This window comes from Balaenoptera ricei, chromosome 2 (assembly GCF_028023285.1).
Source record: "Balaenoptera ricei isolate mBalRic1 chromosome 2, mBalRic1.hap2, whole genome shotgun sequence".
In the NCBI taxonomy this organism is placed as follows: domain Eukaryota; kingdom Metazoa; phylum Chordata; class Mammalia; order Artiodactyla; family Balaenopteridae; genus Balaenoptera; species Balaenoptera ricei.
The window spans coordinates 3,561,638-3,581,806 of NC_082640.1; the positions used below are offsets into that span (position 1 = coordinate 3,561,638).

The 20,169-nt window shown below is 46.1% G+C and overlaps 1 long non-coding RNA gene across 1 annotated transcript in view; it reads right to left on the reverse strand.

Annotated features, from left to right (window-relative positions):
* LOC132356803 (uncharacterized) overlaps positions 1 to 19,540 on the reverse strand; it is a 38,297-nt gene extending 18,757 nt beyond the window's left edge. Inside the window, exons 1-2 of the long non-coding RNA XR_009500076.1 lie at positions 19,332 to 19,540; positions 2,169 to 2,300 (exon numbers count right to left, since the gene is read on the reverse strand). This is a non-coding gene — a long non-coding RNA (uncharacterized LOC132356803). The remainder of the gene's footprint in view (positions 1 to 2,168; positions 2,301 to 19,331) is intronic.
* Positions 19,541 to 20,169: the final 629 nt, after the last annotated feature.

Here is a 20,169-nt window from a genome sequence, read left to right on the forward strand (position 1 = left end):
ATTATACAGATGCACATTCTGAGGCTTAGTCAGCATATTTAAGGTCATACGAGTAGAATTCAAACCCAAGTCTGACTGGCGTGAGGACTCCTCTCTGAGCCATCACAGTATATAGACAGTCCCTGGTTTCTAGCTTGCATTTCCCTGCCCTCATCCTCTGCCACTCAGATCATCTCATAGAACAGCAGTTCCCCAAAGCCTACAGTCATTCCTTGGTTTAACCTGCAGGGCCTCTTGCACTCGGGCAGCAATGAGGGGAAGAAAGGTCACAAGAGAAGGTCTTCAATCCCTAAGACCTTTGCTTCTGCTGCCTCCCCTTCACTCTCACCCTTCAGGCTGCCCTTGCTAGTGGAAGATGGTAAAGCACTGAAACAACATGAAAAAGATTCCAGAGACCCTGTTCTTCAAGCCCTCCCAGCTGAAGTCCCATAGCAATGCCTTCAAAAACTTGGAAGATGCAAGAACTGCCTTTGAGAAGATTCACTGGTGGGACAGTTCTGGAAGCTTCTGCTTGCTGCAGGGCAACTTACTACAAGAAAAAGAGGGCCTCCATTCACCTCTCCATGAAACAGCTTTATTTTATTTTATTTTCCAAATGTTAAATTTTTTTTAAAGAAAACATTTTTAATCTTACAGTACAGTACCTTGAAAAGTACAGTAGTACAGTACTACAGCTGGCATACACAAATGTTAAATTTTTTACTGTGAAACTGTTAGAGGGAAACATACAGGATAAATCTTTATGACCCTGGATTAGGCGATGGTTTCTTAAATATGACAACAAAAGTCCAAGCAATAAATTAAAAGTGATAATTGGACTTCATCAAAATTAAAAACCCTTATGCATCAAAGGACACTAACAAGAATCTGAAACAGCTTTTAAAAAGAAACATAGGAATCATCCCTAAAAACCTCTTAAATTCTGAAAAAGCAAATACAGTTATGACGGAAATACACATTTTATTGTGTGATAGCCTGAAAGAATGGTTTCGAGAGATCAAATTTACGATATGATAGAGTTGTATTTTTTTGGCTGTGTGTATTCTTTAGATATGCCAGCTCCTTGTTCACCAACAGGGCAAGTACTCTGAGTCCCAAAGGAAGGTAGCAACAAATAAAAGTTGAGTGACAGAGGGTTTCAGTTTTTGACTGTTGCCTGGCTGGGTGACTTTGGGCAAGCCACTTAAGATCTGTGGACATTATTTTTAATTCATCCATTCACTCTTTCATTCATTGAGACAGTCGAGTATTTATTAGGCACCTTCTGTTCTGAAATGTACTGTGGGGTTTTAATTATGGAGGAGACACAGAGAGGGCAATGCCATTGAAAGAAGAACTTATTTTCCCAAGAGAAGGGAACACACCGCTCCAAGCAGGGCTACAGGGGAAACTTAGGACCCTCAGGAGGCAGAAGACGGGAGTGAGGGAAAGCCGAGTCAGAGCCTGTACTGGGGCTTCTGCAGGAAGCAGTGTAGGGTAAAGAGCTCAGGATTGACTAGACTGAATGATTCCAGTGGGCTTTGGGCACTACGGGTGGTCTCTAGTTGCCTGGTACCTGGCCCCGGGATGGTTTAGGGCAGAGAAAATATTGACCTGGTGTGTGAGAGTTAGATAAAGCGCTGGTTGAGGACAGACTTGGGATTGTCTGATTTGCATGGGAAAGGTGTGCCCCCGGTCAAGCCCTTTGCTAGCTCTAAGAACTGGCTAGTTCTGGGAAGGGCAGTCTCGCCCAGGGTCTATAAGACCCCCAAATGCCAGAGTATCAAGAATGCATAAAATAGGGGCTTCCCTAGTGGCGCAGAGGTTAAGAATCCGCCTGCCAATGCAGGGGACACGGGTTTGAGCCCTGGTCCGGGAGGATCCCACATGCTGCGGAGCAACTAAGCCCGTGCGCCACGACTACTGAGCCTGTGCTCTAGAACCTGCGAGCCACAACTCCCACATGCCACAACTACTGAAGCCCACATGCCTAGAGCCTGTGCTCCACAACAAGAGAAGCCACCACAATGAGAAGCCTGCGCACTGCAACGAAGAGTAGCCCCCGCTCTCTGCAACTAGAGAAAAGCCTACATGCAGCAACAAAGACCCACCACAGCCAAAAATAAAATAAATAAATTTTTTAAAAATTAAAAAAAAAAGGAATGCATAAAGTAGGAAAATATACTTACTAGGAGTGATATCAGCGAGATGGCAAAATCGTTTCCAGCCCTTGTCCCTCAAAAAACATCAATTTGAACAACCATCCACACATGGAAATACCTTCACAAGGGCTAAGGAATCCAGGTGAGAGTTTACAGCACCTGAGTAGAGCAGAGAAATAAGAAGAGATGCAATGAAGACAGTAGGAAGGACAGTTTCACATCACCCATGTACTGTGGTCTGAATGTCTGTGTTCTCCCAAAATTTGTATGTTGAAACCTAATGTCCCCTGTGATGGTACTAGGTGGTAGGGCCTTTGGGAGATCTTTGGGAGGTAGAGCGCTCATGCATGAGATTAGTGTCCTTATAAAAGAGGGCCAGGAGAGCTCCCTTGCCCTTTCCAACACGTGAGGACACAGGGAGAGGTCAGCATTCTGCAGTGCACCAGAACCCAACCATGCTGGCACCCTGATTTTGGTTTGCAGCCTCCAGGACCATGAGAAATAAATGTCTGTGTCTATAATCCACTCAGTCCGTAGTGTTTTGTTGGAGCAGAGCCTGAATGGCCTAAGGCTCTGCGCCACCCCTCCCCCACCTCCTTACAGTGCAGCACGGAGAAAGATACCCACTTCATGGAGGAAGGAGAGTGAAGCGAGCACCCATCTCTGCCGTGGACCACAGCATCAGGCCTGTCCCCGTGAACCCCGGTGCTGGGCCGGCATGTATGGCCCTGGGCTCCAGGACTTCCCCTATGGACCCAGGCCCCAGGTCAGCCCCCACAGACTCAGGCTCCAGGCCCGTCACCATGATCTCAGGCTCCAGGCTAACCCAGTACCAGGCCATCCTCCATGGATCCAGGCTCCATGCCTGTTCCTGTGGACCCTGGTACCAAGCCAGCCCCCAAAGACTCAGGACCAGGTTCGTCTCTGTAGACTCAGTCATCAGGCCCATCCCAATGCCAAACTGGCCTGAGGACTTGGGCTCAAACCCCACCCCAGCACCAGGCTGGTCCCCACAGACCCAGGTTCCTGGACCATCCCTGCAGACCCAGTCTCCAAGCCTGACCCTGTGGACCCCAGCAACCAGGCCAGTTCCATGGACCCAGCATCCCAGCCCACACCTGTGGACCAGTCTCCAGGCCCATCCCAGTATACTCATGTTCCAGGTACACCACTGCAGACCCAGGCACCAGGCTGGCCCCAATGGACCCAGGTGCCAGGCCCACCCAGCCAGTGGCATAGGCAAAAGGCCAGCCCCTTAAGGACTCCAGCAGCAAGCCAGCCTATGGAACCCATCAGCTGGCCTGCCCAGAATCTCTGGACAGACTGACTGGTGAAGAGTTTTCCCTGCAAAAGCCAGTGTGTAAAGCCTCAGAGAAGTGACTACTTCTTCAAATACACAGAAGGCAATAAGGGACTCATGATACCACCAAAGGCACAAAATAAAGCACTAATAACTGATTAATTGGTTAATAGAAATCTATGAACTGCCTAACAAAGAATTCAAAATAATCATCTTAAAGGAGCTCAGTGAGCTACAAGAGAACACAGATAAACTAAACAAAATCGGAAAAACAATACATGAACAAAATGAGAAGCTTAACCAAGAGAAACAATAAAAAATTACCAAACAATTTTTGTAGCTGAAGAACACAGTGACTGAACTGAAAAATTTGACAGAGAACTTCAACATGAGACTCAATCAAGCAGAAGAAAGAATCAGCAAGCTCAAAGACAAGTCACTTGAAATTACTAAGTCAGAGGAACAAAAATGAAATGAAGCGGGAAAAAAAGAAAGCCTATAAGAATTTGCTGATGGGACACCATCAGCAAACCAATTTACTGATACTATTAAAGTCCCAGAAGGAGCAGAGAAAGAGAAAGGGATAGAGATTGCCTGGAAGATGACGGAAGAGTAAGACGCGGAGATCACCTTCCTCCCCACAGATACATCAGAAATACATCTACACGTGGAACTGCTCCTATAGAGAAAGGGACAGAAAGCTTATTTTTAAAAATTAGAGAAAACCTCCCAAATCTGGAGAGGTACCTGAACATCCAGATCCACGAAGCCCAAAGAACCCCAAATAGACTAAACATAAAGAGATCGTCACCAAAACATATCATAATCAAATTCTCATAAGTTAAAGACAAAGAGAGAACTTTGAAAGAAGCAAGAGAAAAGTGACTTGTCACATACAAGGAAACTCTTATAAGGCTATCAGTGGATTTCTCATCAGAAATCTTACAGGCCAGGAGAGAGTGGGATGATACATTCAAAGTGTCACAAGAAAAAACTGCCAACCAAAATTACTATACCCAGCAGAGCTGTCCTTCAGAAATTAAAAAGAGATAAAGACTTTCCCAGACCAAAAAAATTTAAAAATTAAAAAGCTGAAGTCCATCACCAACAGACCTGCCTTATAAAAAGCTGTAAAGGGAGTCCTTCAGGTTAAAATGAAAGGACACTAGCCAACAACATGAAAACATATGGAAGTATAAAACTCACTGTAAAGGTAAGAATATAGTCAAATTCAAATACTCTAGTACTGTAATGGTGGTACATACATCACTTTTAACTCTAGTATAAAAGTTAAGAGACAAAGCACTTTTTAAACTATAGCTACAATAATTTGTTAATGGATATACAATATTAGAAGATGTAAACTGTGACATCAAACATAAAACGTAGGATAAGGAGAGGAAAGAATGTAGAGTTTCTGTATGTGGTTGTAAGTTAAGTTATCAGCATAAAGTGGACTATAATAAATGTTATAAGAAGCTTTATGTAAGCCTCATGGTAATCATAAAGAAAAAAACCAACAAGGAACCTACAAAGCAATTTTTAAAAATTAACAAAATGGCTATAGTAGGTCCTTACCTATTAATAATTACTTTAAATATAAATGGATTAAACTTCCCAATCAGAAGACACAGAGTGGATGAATAGATTAAAAAGCTCAGTTTAACTCTATGCTGCTTACAAGAGACTCACTTTAGCTTTAGGTCCACACATAGGGTGAAAGTGAAGGTATAGAAGAAGATGTTCCATGTAAATGGAAACCAAAACAGAGCAGACCAGACAAGTCTACATCAAGACAAAATAGACTTTAAGTAAAAAACTGTCACAAGAGACAGAAGGCCATTATACAATGAAAAAGGGGTCAATTCATTAAGAGGATACAACAATTGTAAATGTGTATGTACTCAACATTGAATGACCTGAATATACAAAACAAATATTAATAAACTGGAAGGATAAATAGACAGCAATATAATAATAAAAGGGGACTTAAATATCTCACTTCAGCAATGCATAGATGGCCCAAACAGAAAATCAATAAGGAAACATTGGACTTGAACTACACTTTAGACCAAATGGAATTAACAGACATAAACAGAACATTCCATCCAACAGCAGCAGAATAGACATTCTTTTCAAGTGCACACTGAGCACTCTCCAGGATAGATCATATGCTAAGCCACAAAACACATCTTAACACATTTTAGAAGTATGAAATCATATCAGGTATCTTTTCCAATCACAGTGGTATAAAAGTAGAAATGAATAATAGGAGGAAAATTGGAAAATTCACAGACATGGAAAATTGATAGCATGCATCTGAATAATCAATGAGTCAAAGAATAAATTTAAAAAGAAATCAAAATTACCTGGAAACAAATGAAAATCGAACACAACATACAAAAACTATGGGAAGCAGCAAAAGCAGCTCCAAAAGGAAAGTTTATAGAAATAAATTCTTACAATAAGAAAATAGAAAGATTTCAAATAAACAACCTAACTTTAATACCTCAAGGAACTAGAAAAGGAAGAACAAACAAAGCCCAAAGTTAGCAGAAGGATGGAACTAATAAAGATCAGAGAAGAAATAAATAGAGACTAGAAAAACAATTTAAAAGATCAATAAAACAAAGAGTGGTTCTTTAAAATGAAAAAAAATTTTGACCACTATTTAGCTAGACAGGAAAAAAGAGAGAAGCCTCAAATAAATAAAATTGTAAATGAAATAGGAGATATTACAACTAATACCACAGAAATACTAAAGATTAAAAGACTACTATGAACAATTATATGCCAACAAATTGCTTAACCTAGAGAAATGGATCAACATTTAGAAACCTACAACCTATCAAGACTTAATCATGAAAAAATAGAAAATCTGAATAGACCAATTATGAGTAAGGAGATTGAATTAGTAACCAAAAACCTCCCAACAAAAAAAAGTCCATGACCTGACGGCTTCACTGGTGAATTCTAGTAAATATTTAAAGAAGAATTAATGCCAATTCTTCTCAAACTCTTCCAAAAAACTGAAGAGGAAGGAACACTTCCAAACTCATTTTATGAGGCTAGCATTACTCTCATACCAAAGGCAGACAAGGACACTATGAGAAAAGAAAATTACAGGCCAATAACCCTGATGAAGATAGATGCAAAAATCCTCAACAAAATACTAGCGAACCAAATTCAACATCATATTTAAAAGCTCATATGCCATGATCAAATGGCATTTATCCCTGGGATTCAAGGATGTTTCAACATATGCAAATCAATCAATATGACAATACAACATATTAACAGAAGAAAGGATAAAAATCATAATAATCTCAATAGGTGGTGAAACGGCATTTGATAAAATTCAACACCCTTTCATGATAAAAAAAAAAAAAAACTCTCAACAAATTAGGTATAGTAAGAATGTACTTCAACATAATAAAGGTCACATATGACAAGCCCACAGTTAACATCATTGTAAGTAGTGAAAAGCTGAAAGCTTTCCCTCTAAGATTAGGAACAAGACAAGGATGCTCTCCTATTCAACATAGTACTGGAAGTCCTACCCAGAGCAATCAGGCAAGAAAAATAAATACAAGGCATTCAAATTGGAAAGGAAGAAGTCAAACTGTCTCTGTTTGCAGATGACGTGATATTGTATATAGAAAACCCTAAAGACTCCACCAAAAAACTGTTGGAACTAATAAATACAGTAAAGTTATAGGATACAAAATCAACATACAAAACTCAGTTCTGTTTCTATATGCTAACAATGAACTATTTGAAAAAGAAATTAAGAAAATTCCATTTACAGTAGTATCAAAAAATTAACACACTTAGGAATAAATGTAATCAGAGGTGAAATATCTGTACAATGAAAACTATAAAACAGAGATAGAATGAACTGAAGAAGACACAAATAAATGGAAAAATATCCCATGTTAGAGAATTAATCAAAATGTTAAAATATTCACATTACCCAAAGTGATCTACATATTCAAGGCAATCCTTATCAAAATTCCAATGATATTTTTCACAGAAATAAAAAAAAAATCCTAAAATTTGTATGGAACCACAAAAGATCATGAATAGTCACAGCAATCTTTAGCAGGAAAATGTACTATAAAGCTATAATAACTAAAGCAGTATGATACTAACATAAAAATTAATACATAGGCCAATGGAAAAGAATAGAGAGCCCAGAAATAAATCCACATATCATGGTCAATTGACCTTCAACAAAGGTGCCAATAACACACAATGGGGGAAAAGACAGTCTCTTCAACAGATAGTGCTGGGAAAACTGGATATCAACAGCAGAAGAATGCAATTAGACCCTTGCCTCCCACCATATACAACAATCAACTCAAAATGGATTACAGACGTAAACGTAAGACCTGAAACTATAAAACTACTGGAAGAAAAAATAGAGAAAAAGCTTATTGACATTGGTGTAGATAATGATATTTTGAATATGAAAACAGAGCACAGGCAACAAAAGCAAAAATAAACAAATGGGATTGTATCAAACTAGAAAGTTTGTGCACAGCAAAGGAAACAATCAACAGAGTGAAGATACAATGTATGGAATAAAAGAAAATATTCGCAAGCCATATCTGATAAGGAGTTAGTATCCAAAATACACAAGGAACTCAAACAACTCAATAACAAGAAAAAAATGACCTGATTAAAAAATGGACAAAGGACCTGAATGGATATTTCTCAAAAGAAGATATACAAATGGCCAAAAGGCACATGAAAAATGCTCATCATTACTAATCATCAGGGAAATACACATCAAAACCAAAAAAAAAAAAAAAAAAGATATCACCTTATATCTGTTAGAATGGCTATTATCAAAAGACAAAAGATGACAAGTGTGGGCAAGGATGTGGAGAAAGGGGACCCTTGTGCACTGTTGGTGGGAATGTAAACTGGTGCAGCCACTATGAAACACAGTATGGAGGTTCCTGAAGAAATTAAAAATAGAACTACCATATGATCCAGCAATCCAACATCTGGGTATATATCTGAAGAAAACGAAATCACTATCTTGAAAAGATATCTGCACTTCCATGTTCATTGCAACGCTATTCACAACAGCCAAGATATGGAACCATCCCAAGTATCCAGCAACAGATGAATGGATAAAAGATATGACACACACACACACACACACACACACACACACACACTGGAATATTACTCAGCCATACAAAAAAAAGGAAATCCTTTTATCTGCAACAACCTGGATGAACCTGGAGGATGTTAGGCTTAGTGAAACAAACCAGGCACGGAAAGACAAATACTGCATGATCTCATTTACATGTGGGGCTAAAAAAGTCAAACTCACAGAAGTAGAGAGTAGAATGTTGGTTGCTATGGGCTGGCAGGTGGGTGGTGGGGGAAATGGGGAGATGTTGGTCAAAGAGCACAAAGTTTCAGTTATGCTAGAGGAATAAGTTCTGGAGATCTAATGCACCATATGGTGACTAAAATACTCTATTGTATACTTGAAATTTGCTCAAAGTAAATCTTAAATGTTTTCACCACACACATAAAAAGTAACTACATGAAGTGATTGATATGTTAGTTAGCTTGATCATTTCCCAAGGTATATCAAAATCTCACACTGTATACCTTAAATATGTACAGTTTTTATTTGTTAATCATACCTCAATAAAGCTGGGGGGAGAAAATATAGCTAACATAATTGGCCCAGTGATAAATGGATGCCAAGCCGACAAAGACAGAATCTAAGAAAACACAGTTAGAACACCTATATCTTATTCTCTGTGCTAGTCCTGAAAATATAGCGGTGAGCAAATCCGGCATGGTTATCTTTATGGAACATTTAGTATAATTGTATATTAAGGAGGTTGGATTAGGTGATCTCTGAATTCTATAACCATTGCATTAATATTTACATGGTGGGGATATCAGGTCTATGAGTTATTTGCTGCTAAGTCCTTAGTCAGGATGTGACCTTAATTATAACACTGTTTCGTCAGGTTTCCAGGAAAGCACCATGGGGATGAGTGGAGCTCGTGTCCCTCAGCCACGCACACCAGATTTCCCGGACTCAGAGCTGTGGAAAAGGTACAGACGCCTGTGCAGAGCAGGGCAGGGGGAGGGAGAGATCCAGGCTGTGCTCAGTGCCTCCAGACACTGAGCTGGAGATGCTGGAGATGCCAGGGGACCAGCATCTCCCCAGGCCTGACCGAGATGCCACAGATAATCGGAAGGAGATTCCATGCTTTAGTCAGGAGGATGGGAGAGAGCCACAGTGCGCTTTCTTTCTACCAATGTTACCTCCTCAACAAATCACAAATCCATTTTTCTTTCATCCATGGCCATTTTAACCCAAGCCAACTGCTCCCGTTGACCCCTCACCTGTCTCCCTGCCTCTTCTCTCCCTCCTATTTCTCTTTTCCAAGTGATTTCTTCTTTGATCATGAATTATTTAGAAGTGCTTTAACATTTCCAAATACATGGAAAATTTGGGGATTTTTCCCTCCCATCTTGTTTTCTCATTTCATTGCACTGTATTGAGAGAACATGGCTGGGATTGTACAGAAGTGTTAGTATTTATCAGGGTGGGTGGGTGGCCTTGTGTGTGATTACCTTTTGAAAATGCTCCACAGAGAAAAGGGAACCCTCCTACACTGTTGGTGGAAGTGTAAGTTGGTGTAGCCACTGTGGAAAACAGTATGGAGGTTCCTCAGGAAACTAAAAATAGAACTACCATATGATCCAACAATCCCACTCCTGGGCATATATCCAGACAAAACCATAATTCAGAAAGATACATGCCCCCCTATGTTCATAGCAGCACTGTTCACAAGAGCCAAAACATGGAAACAACCTAAATGTTCATCGACAGATGTATAAAGAAGATGTGGTACATATATACAATGGAATACTACTCAGCCATAAAAAAGAATGAAATAATGTCATTTGCAGCAACATGGATGCAACTAGAGATTAGCATGCTAAATGAAGTAAGTCAGAAAGAGAAAGACAAATACTATATGATATCACTAATATGTGGAATCTAAAATATGACACAAATGAACCTATCTAAGAAACAGAAACAGATTCACAGACATAGAGAACAGACTTGTGGGGGAGGGGGTTGGGGGAGGGATGGATTGGGAGTTTGAGATTAGCAGATGTAAGCTGTTATATATAGAATGGATAAACAACAAGGTCCTACTGTATTGCACAAAGAACTATATGCAATAGCCTATGATGAACCATAATGGAAAAGAATATAAAAAAGAATGCATATAATGTATGTAACTGAATCACTTTGCTATACAGCAGAAATTAACATAACATTGTAAATCAAGTGTACTTTAATTTAAAAATATTAAAACTGAAAAAAAAATTAAATTAATGAAATAAAAAAAGAACTCAAAAAAAAAATGCTCCATGTATACTTGAAGAAAAAAGTTTATTTTTAAAGTATTGGGCAAAGGGTTCTCTCTATATATCTACTAATGGTGTTGTTCAGATCTTCTATTGTTACCAATTATCTGTTACCATTTTGATCTGCCGTTTTGTGAGGGAAATATTTTGAATTCTCCCATTATGAATGTGGATCTGTTGACTTTTCCTTATGACTCAGTTTTTGCTTTAGGTATCTGAAGGTGACGTTGGTAGGTGAAAACAGACATATAAAGATTCCAAGTTGTTATACTTTCCTGGTAAACTGATCTCTGACGATCTCTCCTTGAAAAATGAGCTACAGAAGGCCTGCCAGCTGCTCACCTGCTCTGCCTCTGTCCCAGCACTTTGCTCTCATCCCCTAATGCTTCCAACTATCGGTGACCCAGAATGCCTCCGAGGCAGGGACTACCTCTGCTTTGGGGTCTGTCATCCCAGGAAGGTTAGACGAATACACTGACAAACGAACCAACCCAAACAAGTATACACAAGCAGTATTAGTAGTGCGCATTGTGAGATGCTTTAAAACATAGTGTATTGATAGCGGTGTGTCAGTGTAGTTCCTCAGCTGTAACAAGCGTACCGCTCTGGTCGGGGTGTTGATAATGGGGGAGGCCATGCACGTGCTGTGGAAGGCGGTATTATGGGAGACCTCCACCTCCTACTTGATTTCGCTGTGATCCTAAAATTGCTCTAAAAAATAAAGTCTAATAAAGTAGTGTATTGATAGAAAATTTGAAGTACGATAAGGCCAATAGATCAGGAGGGGTTGCCGGTGAAACGACCGTTTGTCACAGTTCTCAAGAAGAGGATGCATTCGTGCCGTGGCGGGCCACAGCGTCACACAGGGAAGCACCTGTCAGGAGACAGAGCCAGGGAGGGGAAATGCGGGAGGAGCCTTTACTGTGGGTCCCGTGGGAAGGAGGGTGAGGGAAGCCAAGCAGCTTAGGATTGGCTGGCTTGCATCACTTCCGCAGGCTGAGCCATAGGGGCCGCCCCAGTTGCCTGGTACCTGGCCTCGGGGTGATCAGGGCAGGTAGAGAGCAGCCCCGAGTGCAGGAGCCGATTAAGGAAGGGGTTGGGCGCGTGGCTCTGGACTGCCTTGTCTGTATTTGAAGACTGCACTTGCAGCCAGGTTGTTTACTGTCTCTAGGAATTGGCTAAGCGTGGGAGGGGCAGTCCCTCCGGGTCAGCAAGACCCCGGATGTCAAAGCATCAGAATACAGCGGGGGGAGGGGAGGAAAGCAGCACACGGTTCACGCAGGACACTTGCTCTATGCCAGGCATGCGCTGGGGCTATATGTCGCCTAAGCCCCAACTCCCCCAGGAGGTGAGTGATACTGTCACCCTCCCGTTAGAGACGAGGAAACAGCCCAGGGCTATGCAACAACTTTCCCAAGGTCACAGAGCTAGTAAAGAGTGACTTCTGGCCTGACTCCAAAAGCAGTTTTCTAAGTTGTTTCCAAAGAAGCTCCGACGTTAATTCTACCCAAGGAGGGGGCTGAAACTCGCACCTCAAGTCTTGACCTTTGACCTTGAAGGCCTGGGCGCTCCCTCCCCCTTCCTGATCTCTGGACACTCCCTCGTCTCCCTGCAGCCCCTGTGACTCAGGTCCTGGTTTCTCACCAGGGGCGCCTGACCCCCACCCAAGAGCCTGCCAAGCGAGATTCTACCCACAAAGCCAACGAGCCATGAGGCTGTGGGCCCTTTGGTCAAGAGGAACCAACTGGTCAAGGTCATAGGCTTCTAGGCCACCATCCGCAAGCGCCAGGCCCCTCGAGATGCCCCAGCCACGCCCACCCCAGGGCTCTACCCGCGCGACTCAGAGCAGCGCCGACCGGCTCACCAGGACTGCGTCCTGGGCGCTGCTGAGCGCTCGGTGCCACCAGCCCTGGGCGCTCTGATCTCACAGCCGTCGCTTCCCCTCCCGTCCCCTCGCTCCCTTCTTCCCACCGCTCCCGCCCACGCACCTGCAGAGCCGGCCCGAGCAGGGCTCCAGTCTTGCCTCCACCCCTGCCTGGCCCGGCCCAGCATTCGCTCTCAGATGCCGCCCCTGAGGCTCAGAAACACGCGTCAGACCGGCTCCCGGGCCCCTCAGAGACTCGGCAGTGGCCCCTCAGCCCGGCTGCGCCACGGTCCTTCCCTGGGGTCCGGAGGGGCTGGGCGAGGTGAGAAACGAAGGGGGCCTGACCACGTGGCCTTCACCTGCCACCCGCGCTCCTTCAGAGGCCCGGGGCCTCCGCTCCGCCCACGCTCAGCACCTGCACACCCCCTCCACTCTCCGCCCTTCAGTGTCCAGCTCACACACCCTCCCGGCAGGAGCAAATGCCAAACCCAAGTTGCCCGATTTTCACCAACGGACCTGGAAGAGACCTCAGACACAATAAAACTGAGCTCTTTGGTTTTATAAACAATGGAACTGAAGTGCGGAGAGCTGAAGGCTGGCTGGTGAAGGTAGAAGGGGGTGCAGGTGGTCTACACACACAGAGACGCGCCCAGACACACGCAGGCACACACGCAGGCACACACACAGACACACACGCAGGCACACACGCAGGCACACACACAGACACACACGCAGGCACACACGCAGGCACACGCAGGCACACACACAGGCACACACAGGCACACACGCAGGCACACACAGGCACACACGCAGGCACACGCAGGCACACACGCAGGCACACACGCAGGCACACACAGGCACACACGCAGGCACACGCAGGCACACACAGGCACACACGCAGGCACACGCAGGCACACACACAGGCACACGCAGGCACACACGCAGGCACACGCAGGCACACACAGGCACACACGCAGGCACACGCAGGCACACACACAGGCACACGCAGGCACACACGCAGGCACACGCAGGCACACACAGGCACACACGCAGGCACACGCAGGCACACACACAGGCACACGCAGGCACACGCAGGCACACGCAGGCACACACGCAGGCACACGCAGGCACACGCAGGCACACACGCAGGCACACACACAGAGACGCGCCCAGACACACAGAGGCACACACGCAGGCACACACACAGAGACGCGCCCAGACACACACAGGCACACACGCAGGCACACACACAGAGACGCGCCCAGACACACACAGGCACACACGCAGGCACACACACAGAGACGCGCCCAGACACACACAGGCACACACGCAGGCACACACACAGAGACGCGCCCAGACACACACAGGCACACACGCAGGCACACACACAGAGACGCGCCCAGACACACACAGGCACACACGCAGGCACACACACAGAGACGCGCCCAGACACACACAGGCACACACGCAGGCACACACGCAGGCACACACACAGAGACGTGCCCAGACACACACAGGCACACACGCAGGCACACACGCAGGCACACACACAGAGACGCGCCCAGACACACACAGGCACACACGCAGGCACACACGCAGGCACACACACAGAGACGTGCCCAGACACACACAGGCACACACGCAGGCACACACGCAGGCACACACGCAGAATGCTGGCAGAACCGGTGAAACCTGCATACACTCTGTGCGTTGTACTAGTGTTAGTTTCCTGGTTTGGACAGTCTACTGTAGTTACACAAAATGTTACCCCTGGGGAGGCTGGGTTAAGAGGAAACAGCACCTCTCTGGACTTTTTTTTGCAACTTCCTATGCATCTATAATTATTTCAAAATAAAGTTTGGGGGTTTTTTTTAGCCTCGCTGCCGGCTTACAGGGTCTTAGTTCCCCGACCAGGGATCGAACCCGAGGCCTCGGTGGTGAAAGCGCGGAGTCCTAACTACTGGACCGCCAGGGAAGTCCCAAAATAAAGTCTTTTTTTTAAGTCACCTGAAGAACTTTTAAAACACGGCAATGCCTGTGCCTCAAAGCAGGACATGTGAGTTAACATCTCTAGGGGTGGGACCCAGGCAAATACATATTTTCTAAAAGCCCCTCGATGAGAATACTGGGCGGGCCGAGCGAGAACCACTGTGCCGGGTTCCGTAGGAAAACACGCGGATGGCAATGTGGACCTGGAGCTCCAGGCCTCCCACCTTCCTGCTCGGAGCTTCCCCTTGGAGTTGGCATCTGGGGCTCCCCGCCTCCCTCTAGCCCTGCACGGGAGAAGCACGATGGAGGCCACCTGGCTGGCGAGGGGGAGGGTTGGCTGTGCCACCCCTTGATGGACCCACGGGGCGATGCTGCTTTGGGACTCTGGCTGGGACATCACTCAGACCTTGGCTGGAAAGACGCTGATGTTGCAGGTGGCGCGTTAGGTCACAAGGCCAGCAGGTGCCCGGCGCATCCCAGGCGATGGGATGTGCGGCGCTGCCGCCTGGGGTGAGCCACAGACGTGCTGGACAGTCGGAGCCAGACACAGTCGCTGACCTGCCCTCTCTGTCTGCCCAGCATTACGTTCCCAGACAGCGGGTCTGCTGGGCTCCTCTGTCAGCACAATCACACAGTCTGGAGCACCGTCCACTTCTGAAGTGTCCAACCCGTGCCATCACTGCCTGTGAGTCAGTCACCAACCGCTGGTCTGTCCCCTGCGGGGAGGGTGACAGCAATGCCGTCCCTTACTATGAGTAGCACAAACCACAGCAGCGTGTCCCGGGAAGGCCTGATTTTTCACTACCTTCCTTAAAAGGCAGCCGAAACCCAGGGGCTCCTCCTGCAGCCTGCCCGCAGGTGTGCCCTTCTCTGCCCCAAAGACAGGCAGTCTTGGTCCCAGGCAGGTGAGAGAGTGGCCCTCATCCTATTCCACGAGGGCCTGCATCTTGGGCTGGGTTCAGCACAGGCAGACCCTGAAACAGGGGTGCAAGTGTGTGGGGGGCATATCTCAGGAGGTACCAACAGGAAGTGGGCCCGCGGGGCTGGAAGGGAGAGAGCCAGCACCCGGCACAGTTACCCAACGGGCCCCTGAGGCTCGGCTCCCGTTCACCCCCGGCCGAGGGCTGCTTCCTGGCTATAATGCCTCACAAGGCCCCCCAAATTCCTGACCTACAGCAACAGTGAGATAATAAACAATAACTGTCATTTTAAGCCACTAAGTGTTGGGTGATTTGTGACACAACCGGTAACTGATACATTTGAGATTGATGGATCCGAAAGCCCTCAAAAACTCTGACTGATCCCTTCTCCCAGTGTGTGTCTTCTGGAATAGCCGTCGGCTCCTCTGGGGACAGATTAGAGGGATATCCACGCTGCACACCTGGCTGGTGCTGCAGGGTCTTTCCTCTGGAAGCCCGGCCTCCCCTTTCACTGGCTTCTGGGTCTGAGAACAGGCTCAGTCCCAGACGCTGGGCAAGGGATGGCCATGTCCGTCTGCCTCGTGGTCGCCATCACCCTCTGCTTAGTACCCCCTGATCTCATTTACTGCTATAGGGCGAGCAACACCCGCTGGTTTCCTGTCTCTCCTGCCCCCGGGGAACGCCATGGCTATTCGCCATTGCCACAGACCTCTGTGGGTCCGTGTGCCCCGGGGCCAATCTGCCCTTGCTCAGCTACAGTGATGACTGGCCTCTGATGCGTAAGTCCTCGCTGTTCTCAGAAGCATGGCCTCTGTCCTATGTGTCAATTCCAGGGAGCCCAGTTCCGTAAGATCATCGCACCCACAAACCATGACCCAGAGGACAGTCACCGGGGAGCCCCTGGGTGGTTCTCGTGCCGACACAGACAGGCACTGGGGTAAAGGCATCAGCTGAACATCACTCCCCGTCAGGTGGCAGAGAGTACGATCTCCAAGGAACTAAGGACCAGCACAGGTAAACCGATGGGAAAGCAATAGTGAAGATGCAGAGCCATGTCCTAGGCCGAGGCGGGGCCACGGTGGTGGCCCTGAGCATGTGGGCACTTTACGTGCGAGGAAGAACGTCAGGGAACGCCCAGAGGAGAGGGGAGAACGTGGGCGGGCGTTATCCATCTCCTAGCACTGCCGAGGACCAGCCTTGGAGGGAAGAAGACGGTCAAGCCGATAAACTAGCTTTCACGAGCAGGCACCACGCTTAGTCACACCAGCTGAGCCTATGACTTGGCGAGATCCCACCAGAAGAGAAACCAACCCTATACAACAAAAACCAACAGCTGTCCCCACGCAACATGGAAAACAACTGTTCATTTCAGGCATTTCACTGAAAAATCAGCTGAGTCAGTAGGAAAATAAACAAAAACAATAGCTAAACTCCCTTGGCAATATACCAAACAGCCAGTGCTTATGCCTAAGGAGAGGATTTTTCACTTTTCAACCAGCTACTCTGATGCCGGCCGACTCTGGCGGTGTCGCTGGCATCTGCTCCAGGCCACCTCCCAGCACAGGGAGGAGCCCCAGAAGAGCTGGCGTGGAAGACGTCACCCGGTAAGCAGTTGCCATGAATGAAGCGCCAAACAGAAGTCAAGGCCAAGGAGAGAGAGCCCTGGGTCATCCTCCTTTGCTGTCAGCTTCTGTCTTTGATCCTCAAGGTAGAGCATTAGAAAGTCGTGCTTCTGGGACACAGTCCTCCAAGGAGACACGAGGAATCCTTGAATCATCCCCACAAAGGTCCTGGCAGGACAGGCCACGTGATTTGTGGGCCCCAGAGGAAAATGAAAAGGTGAGGCCCCTTTTTTGAAAGTTATTAAAAATTTCAAGACAGGCATAGCAGATTATTAAACCAAGCTTGGGGCCCTGGGTGAACGCACAGGTCACGTGTCCAGGAAGCTGGCCTGGGTCCTGGGCAACAAGGTAGAATGCAAGGAGCACAGAGCCGGGAGTCAGCAGCCCGGGTTTGGTCCTCACCCTGCCATGTGCTTACTGTGCGACTATGCGTGAGGCGCTTAGCGTCTCTGGGTCATCTGAAAACCCGAGACAAAGAGCAAAGGTATGAGGGAAATAAAGGTTTCAAATCTTGTTTGCTATTTATAAAAATCTTTTAAGAATCAGTATTTCTATAAATATGTACACACTTAGCCTTGAAAAAGCTTTATTTTCAACCAACATCTGTTCTTTACCTGTCTCCTGCCAGCTGCCGTGCCAGGTTCTGGGGGCAAGGGTTAGGGACGGTCACTGCCTTAGGGGACCCACACTCTCCAAAGCCCCATACCCGGACATGGGGCTACAATGTTAACAAGCAGAGCATGTCCACCAATGGTGTCTTTCAAAGGTGTTGCCCTGGGGACTTCCCTGGCAGTCCAATGGTTAAGACTCTGTGCTCCCAAGGCAGGGACCAGTTCCCTGGTTGGGGAACTAAGATTCCTGCATGCCGCATGCTGCGGCCAAAAAAAAAAACAAAACAAAAACAAAGGTGTTGCCTTGTAGCATTATTCTAATCTTGAAAGCTATCCTTCTGGAATTGCGTTCAGAGTCAAGGTTAAACCACCAAGAAAGTCAACCCCATTGCATTAGTCACTCCTAGTTTTGGATCACTTACGACACTTCCTAGTTTGATTATCCATCTAGTTTAATAGTTTTCATTCACAATGATTTGGAGTCATTTAAAAATTCTAATCCACCCTCAGAGAATTTTTTAAAACATAAGATTTGTTTAGTGTTTTACACTTTGCCAAGTAAATCCTACATAGTTTTCCTTTGTTCATCAGGACAATAGAAGTATTATTTTTATCTCCACTTTATGAATGAGATTCTGTCTCTAGTTAAAAAAAAAAGAAAGAAAAAAAAAGCCAAAGGAATATACAAATTAGCCCTGGAATCAATTCTTTAAAAATGCCAAAATGCTTTGAGAAATGGCAATATCATAGGGATACGTCTATAGTGTCTTAATGTGATAATTTCAAAGGGGAACCACTTACAACAGGTATGAGTTCTGGTTGATAAACTAGTTACACCCTTTTAATCACACTCATACATTAGGTGTGACCACCCATAAAATGCAGTGGAATAGCTGTTTTGGAAATAGTAGAATTCTTCCTTCAAGCAATACCTTACACAGAAGTCCGATGTGTTGTATAAAACTCGGGCTGATTGGATTAAAACAAGGTAGGGCAACCTCACTAACCCTGGCCACTCCCCACCTCCTTCGCCTCCCCACTCACCCTGGTCCTTGGACCTCTGGGGCCCTCAGAGGACAATCAGAAAATCATTAGAGAATTTGAGCCAATCTGTAGAAAAATTAGTTCTAAAAGGTTAGGTTTGACTAGGGAAAGTAGCTTGTTGATTCAAGGAGGGAAAAAAGTAGGCAATGCAGAGAAGCAATAATTAGTTAATGGAAAAAACCGACACCGACTAAAATAAGATTAATCCTATTTTGAAGATTAACCATATTTACATTCCTGGAGCACAGTCTAGCTATAATGTGCTTGAAAATAGGCACAAATACTCCCGCCCTCGCTTCCATTACAGCAGGAGTCGTATCAGAGGCAATTCTGTGATTCTCCTCAACAAACACGGTTCACACTGAAAACAGAGGCACGCGGCCCTTTGCAGTTCGTGGACAGGACGATTTCTCACCTTCCACGCGGCTCGAGGGTGGAGGCCGTGCAGCGGGCAGCCCTGGCAGCACGGCACCCACAGGTCCAGGTGGGCACCGGTGCTTCCTTCGGACGGTGTCTTTTCTCAGTGCGCCGAGGGTGCGGGTGGGAGTGTGATGCGATTCGGGTTCACCCCGGGCTCAGGGCCCTCACGGCCGCCGCCCAAGCAGGCTTTTGAGTCCCTGGGGAGACGTGATCTTTCATTGACTTTTATGGAAACGGTGGCATTTCAGATAGACTGGGAACAGGAATCAAGACCCAATAAACCTTAAGAGACACAGACATGCAATTAGAATTACAAGATTAATTTGAAAGAGCATCCCGGTTAGGACTGGGGTGGGGACTGGGGCGAGGGAGAGTTTAGTGCTTGGAACTTGGCCCAGGAACAAAAACGTTGGCTTTCTAATTTGCCTGCCATGCCTTTCTGAGCCCGGATGATAAAATGATGCAAATCAGAGCAATCTACCTTATTGCTAAGTGCTTACTAAGCATTCCTTCCTTTAATCTTCACAAGAGGCCTCCCTTGCGCCAGATACTTAGCCCCGTTTTACCATCAGCCAAGGGGCCTGGGATCCGGGGAGACCGAGCAGCCAGCGTCACAGCTCAGTGCGCGGCCAGGCTGCGATGCTGACCTAGTTCTCCCGACTCCTAGGTCTGTGCTCTTGAACTCCGCGCCATGCTGCCTGAAGACTCGGATATTTGTCTGCTTTACTGTGGAAAGTGGAGGGCAGCCACGTATGAAGACAGTCTCCCCAGCTTCTCAACCCTGAGACCCTTTAAAATGCAGACACAAGGATGCAGGCGTCAGGCCTAGAGCA